Below are 6,930 nucleotides of genomic sequence, written 5' to 3'. Positions count from 1 at the left end.
ATTACGAATTGCAGTTCAGTGGAAGATCCAAGAGCTTCATGTTTTTGGGGATTCCCAACTTGTCATCCATCAAGAAACTGATGATTACCAAACAAAAGATGAAAAATTAATGCCTTACAAACAAATGGTGGATGATTTGAAACAACACTTCACAAAGATAGATTTTGAGCAAATACCAAGAGAGCAGAATCGTGCTGCAGATGCCATGGCTACAATTGCTTCACTAATTGACTTACCTCAAAATGAAACCTGCTATGAGTTCCTGGTAGACAACCTGTTGGTTCCTTCATATGAGATCACTCCTACTGAAATGATATGCGTTGTTGGTCCTAAATCCCAGTTATATGGTTCCATATTCACGTATCTTCGTGACAATACCTTACCTCCTGATCTATCAAATAACCAACGCCGCACTTTCATTCGCCAATCCTCTCGATATGTCATTCTAGCTGATATCCTATATCGACGAGGTCTAGATGGCACTCTTCTTAGATGTTTAGAAAGCGACGAAGCTCAGATTGCGTTACGTGAAGTGCATGAAGGGATATGTGGTCCGCATGCTAGTGGTCCTACCCTGGCCAAGAAACTCATCAGGACTGGATATTACTGGCCCAATATGGAAAAAGACTCATATCAGTTTGTCAAGAAATGTAAGAAATGTCAAATTCATGGAGACCTCATACATGCACCAGCACAAGAACTACAACCACTCGCATCTTCTTGGCCCTTTTGTCAGTGGAGACTTGATCTCATAGGCAAGATTCACCCTCCTTCTTCCAATGGTCATAAATTCATTATCACAGCCACAGAGTATTTCACAAAGTGGATTGAAGCCATGCCTCTCACACAAGTCACTGGAAAACAAATTGCTACCTTCATCCTTAACTATATCATTTGCCGATACAGTATTCCTATTTCCATTATTACCGATAACGGGCATCCCTTCAAAAATTAGGATGTTCATGAACTCTGTGACTGCTTCCATATTTCCCATCATTTCTCCACACCATATTACCCCCAAGGCAATGGCCAAGCTGAGGTGTCTAATAAAACAATTCTTAAAATCCTCAAAAAGACAGTCGACGACGCTGGCCGTAACTGGCATATCCAACTCAATCCTGCACTTTGGGCCTACCGCACAAGTGTCTACACACCTATAGGAGCTACACCCTACTCACTTGTCTATGGTGCTAAAGCCATCTTGCCTATTGAGGTCGAGTTACCTTCTTTACGGGTCTCTTTGCAAAATATCATCAACGATGAAGATTATAGGGTCTCTCGCTTACAAGAACTAGAACTGTTGGATGAACGGAGACAAACTGCTTTTAATCATCTCAAGGCTTACCAACAATGAATGAGTCGTAGCTACAATCATAAAGTCAAGCCTCGCACATTTGAGGTAGGTGACTTGGTTCTCAGAGAAAATCCCAAGAATCAGCAAGACAGAGAGAAGAAGGGCAAGTTCGAACCAAATTGGCTGGGTCCTTACATCATTACAACAGCCTATGGATCTAGTGCATATCAGCTCTCAACTACAGAAGGTGAACCTTTGGAGGATCCTATCAACAGCATGCACCTTCGTAGGTTCTACACATAGCTCTTCGGAATATCCTAATTCAAAAATACAAAAAAATCAAAAAAAATTCAAAAATACAAAAAAATTATAAAAACAAAAAAATCATTACTTGGTGAAAACCTGGCAAACAGGCGCCTTGTGACACAAAAAAATTGAAAAATCGAAAAAAGTAAAGAGAAATAATTTCGTCCAACGGTGAAAACCACTTTGGTGGCGCCCTGGGCAAGTACCATGGTGAAAACTGGGTTCCCAGCGCCATGCGTAGAGACTTTGCTCCTCCCTCCTTCAGGATTCACTTTCATCCTTTCACCTTGCACACACTCACAACCTATTCGTCCATAATAAACTTACCCATTCCCATCATGGCTTGTTATTGATCTACCTAAGATTGGTTAGCCATTCATAATAAACCCCCCTTTTCACTCCCTTTCCATCCATAATAAATCAGATCCTATCTGTGGCTAAGGCAAATCCCGCGTCTAGTGATGGGTGTGGAACTAAGAACATCACATGTTTCGAGGAGTACAGTTTCTTCCAGCGTCCTTCAAGTCTATCCGCGCACAATCCGCAATAAAACAACATCTGAATCGCCAGTCCGCAATAAAGTTTCATCTTCTCCGCAATAAAGTATCAGTTTCATGGATTCGGTCAGTTTCAAATGAGACAGCAGCAACAATGGGCTTCAATAAATCAAATCTTTCAATAGACTCAGACAACATATGGTTCAGTGCTATCTATCCTTTTTGTGAAAGTAAACATTGTGACCACAATCAAATAAGACTTATACAAGTGATAAGAGACACTAAACTTGAGGACTGCAGTGGATGTTGGTGTCGAGTCTTGGTTTTCTTTTGATTTTATCTTTTGGTGACATGTCTTTTAGCTTTTCCAGGATGTCTTTGACTAGAGATTCTATCTCCAGGATGTCTTTGACTAGAAAGGCGAGGATGGGGTATCGTCACCTATTTTGTTTGTTGTCTATGGATTGTCTCTTAGTAATGCTATGACTTGTCCGAGGATATGAGGACACTGTGAGTCTAGTATGAACTGGGGCATTCCTTGTTTGTGACTGTCTTATCTCCATGCAAACAGGTACAATGACTTTCTGGGTCAAACATATGCCTCGATTGTCATAACCTATTTTTCCATAATAAAGCTCAATGATGATAATGCACAAGAAGCTCTTTCACTTTCATATCTTCTGTCTTTCATCCCCCTTTCTGGATTGACTTCCATCATCCTTCTCGAGTCCACGTAGCCTGCTATCACATGACTGAGTATAATGATACGCCAAAAACATTTGCATTTCATGTAGTTGCACCTACATTACCACATACAAGCATCTCATACATATATATAGATATCACAATTGCATCACATCCTGCACACAACACCTGTTAGCACAATTTACATTATCATATTCATCTGCATCACATACATTCACATTTGCATCATGCATACACATATACAACATAAAAGAACAAAAATATTGCATTGCATCATGTACATATTTGCATCCATATCATAAGCATCCATATCATAAGCATCCATATCATAAAATATACATTATAAGAACATCTCATCACATAGGTACACATGCATATAGCTGCCACAAAAAATGAATCATCTCATATATATATATATATAAAGTGTCATGGTACAATGATGTCAAAAAAATCATATGGCTACAATCACCCGCAGGTGTCTACAATACAAAAATGGTACAAATACTGATACAAGGGAGCCCTCTATGGCTATGATGAACTCCCTCCCTCGGAGCCGCTTGGCCTCGACGGAATCTGAGCCCTCGAAGGACCCGCCCCAGGATCACCCTGCCTGTCCCCCCTATCTGGTGGTGGTGGAGGACCCATGACCCCACCACTCGATGCTTGTCTCCTTCGGCTCCCTCCCGTAGCTATCGCTGTCCGCGATGGTCTATGGAAGCTCCTCGCCTGCTGATCTACTGGCACGACACCATAATAAAGGTCCCTCCAGTAGGCAATCTCCTCTCCGGCTTGCAGGACATATGCGTAGCCTGCTCCTGCGTCCTCCGCCGCCTGCCTCCCTGCCCTCAGCGCTGTCTCAGCCTCTGTATAGCGTTGAATCGCCTGATCCCTCTCCCGCTCAGTATCCCTGAGCCTCATCCTGAAATGGTCTCTCTCCCTCTCTAGATCCTATATCTCATCTGCCTGGCCCTAGCAGATCTCCTTGAGCTCAATCAGCTCATCCTCCTCTAGATCCCCACCCTCTGCCTCTGCCTGTGGCTCTCCCTCTGTGGGTGCCTATCCCTGTGCCTGTCCCTATACCTGTACTGGTGCCTGAATGGGTACCTGTCTCGGTACATGCCTAGGTCCCTGTACCTGTCTCCGTCCCTACTCCTGTGCCTGTACTGGCACCTATCCCTGTACCTATCCCTATCTCTGTCCCTATACTCTAGGACCCTGTGCTGCCAGTACCTGCAGGGGCAATCCACCGCGACCCCTCACCACATGGGCCTGTCCCTCCTATCCACCCTCCCTCCAAGGTGCCACCCTCCTCTCCCCAACTACTCCCCTCTGCCTCTGTCAGCCTCAGCCCCCATCACCCCCACCATCATCATCATCATCTCCTCCTCCATCTCCCTCCAGTAGCTCTCCTGGATCTGTCAATCGAGGGAATGGATGCTCGGCCCAATATGCTGCATACTCCGCATCCATCTCGACGTCCTCGATCTCTGGCCACATATCCCATGGTAGGGGCACCATCTTTGCCAGCTGTGTCAGTGCCTGATCATATGACAATAAAGGCCTGAACTGCGCCTGATCCCTAACTGTACAGACATACATACCCGAGCCTCGTGGCATCCTCTGGATCCTGCCATACTGCCTACATACTCTGTCCACCAGCTATCTCTCCAGTATATAGGGCATCCACCCAATCAGATACCTGCTCCGGAAGGTGTAAGGCAGCTCCCCTGCATCATCTTCCCACTCCTCGCATCCTAGATACGGCCTCCAGATGACTACGTCAATGTCATCTATCACTCGCCACCAATGCTCTAACTTGCCAATCCGCGACTGCGAGGTGATCATGTCATACAGATGAACAAAAATCTGTCCATGACGTCTCCCTCTGAAATGTATCAGTCGCGTAATAGGCAGATGCTCGTACGCCCAAACCTACAGTAGTGTCACTCCACAGCCCAGTCCCACTGATCCATGGTATACAAACTGGTGAAGCTCATAATATAGGTGGGCCAACACACATGGACCCCATGCATATCTGGTGTGTTGCGTCACCAGTGTCTCCAGTGCTCCTCCCCAGCCCACTGCCAACCCCCGTGTCACCCTGTCTGGACATAGGAACCCACTGATAGCTCCTCCGATCACAGCTGGCAAGGCTAACCCTGTCGTGGTCATGGTGTCCCATGGCACATGTCCTACTCTCATCTCTAGGCCGGGATCCTGAAACACCCGTCTCAAAGCCTCTCTGTCTCCGTCACGATCATATGGAATCAGATCTCCATCAATCAGTATATGCAGAATCCTATAAACATCCTCAAGGGTGACTGTCATCTCACCCACCGGCAAATGGAATGTGCAAGTCTCTGAATGCCATCTCTCAGCTAGCGCAGTCAGCAAACCCATGTTTGCCCGAAACTCAGGCACATATAGCACGTGTCTCAAACCCATCTCCTTGATGGCAGCTCTATCCTGAAATGACAACTCCGGTCGCAACCTCTATGTCGACGGGAATCTCTCCCGTGACTCTAACATAGGCAAATACTCCTGCAGTCAAACAAATCAATCATGTCAGTCATTGTGGCATTCACTGTTCATCACAAAATGCTACCTTTTATCTAAATGCATATGGTTATCTATCTTAGTGGCACTCACTGTTCATCACAAAGTGTTGCTTCTATCCTAGTAGTGCTCCCTGTTCATCACAAAGTACTACGTGTGTGACACTCCCTATTCATCACAAAGTGTTACTCACATTTTGCACTCCCTGTTCATCACAAAGTGCTGCTCATACTTTGGGTACTCCCTGTTCATCACAAAGTACTCTATCTTGGTGCTCCCTGTTTATCACAAAGTGCCTTGATCTATCCTGGTCTTCCTAGAGGAACTGCTTGAGTGTATCCTCTCAGCAGCTTATCCAATCGACAGCGTATGTTCACCACAGAACTGCCGATTTGACCTAGAAGACAAAACCTTGCATTTTTTAGACATAAATGCGTTTCTAACTCACAAACGCGCCTATAGACTGCACAAGCACACCTAAACAACACATACGCACCTGTTTGACATAAACGTGCCTATATTGTTCACAAACGCGACTTTGCAACATAAACGCCCCTGAAGGACATAGACGCGCCTGCATTTGGCACAAACGCGGTTCCAGACACAGACGTGCCTAGCACCGACATAGACGTGCCTATCAGACACAGACGTGCCTGACACCGACGCAAACGCGGTTTCCCAGTTTTTGCATTTTTTGTACCCTACTTCTAAGCGCATTTATTGCTCTATTCGGCATGCATTAATGACAAAAGCAAATGTGTCAAATTACGAGGAGGTTTGGTGGTACTTATTGGCTCTCCTGCCTCTGCTGGCCTCTGAAATCATCGAACGCGGTCGAATCTGTGTATGAAAGCCATCGCTGCTGACTGCTGCTGCTCTTTTCTCGCTCTGCACTTTGATCTCGTGAAGGTGTAGATGACAATGAGGATGTCTTTTCCCCCGTGGTCTATCTTATAGCCTACCCTAGCCCTCGCATTCATTTCCCGAGTCAGTCTTCATTATCCTGTAACTCTGTCACTTTATCCGGTCAGTCCATTCTAGCCTTTCTTTCTTATCGAGAGATTGTCTGCAATCTTTTTAGACATTTTCATCCAATCTCTCGAGGGGGCATATCATTCCCATTCTGGGGCAACTCTGTATCAGTTCATCTTATCTTCTTTGAAACAACGCGACAAGTCACATTGTCTCAAAGAGGGGCAAAATGTAGACACCTAAAATTGTCCAGTCTAATTAAATAAATATTTTTTTTATTTAATTATCTAAGCCTAATTCTTCTATTAATTAAATAAATCCTTATTTATTTAATTAATTCATTTATCCTCTTCTAGCCTTATTTCTCATTTAAATAAATATATTTATTTATTTAAATTATCCTTTTCTTAAATTAAATAAATATTTTATTTATTTAATTATCTTATTTCTTCTATTAATTAAATAAATCTTTATTTATTTAATTAATTCATTATCTTTTTCTACACATGACACATGTCATTCATCTCTTAATTCATACACTACCTACCTCTTTCATTATTTTACTATTTCTTTTATCTACCCTCTAATCCTAGCCGACCT

The sequence above is a fragment of the Cryptomeria japonica genome, chromosome 7 (assembly GCF_030272615.1).
Source record: "Cryptomeria japonica chromosome 7, Sugi_1.0, whole genome shotgun sequence".
In the NCBI taxonomy this organism is placed as follows: Eukaryota; Viridiplantae; Streptophyta; class Pinopsida; order Cupressales; family Cupressaceae; genus Cryptomeria; species Cryptomeria japonica.
The sequence above is the reverse complement of the archived record's forward strand: the minus strand, read 5'-3'. Positions refer to the sequence as shown.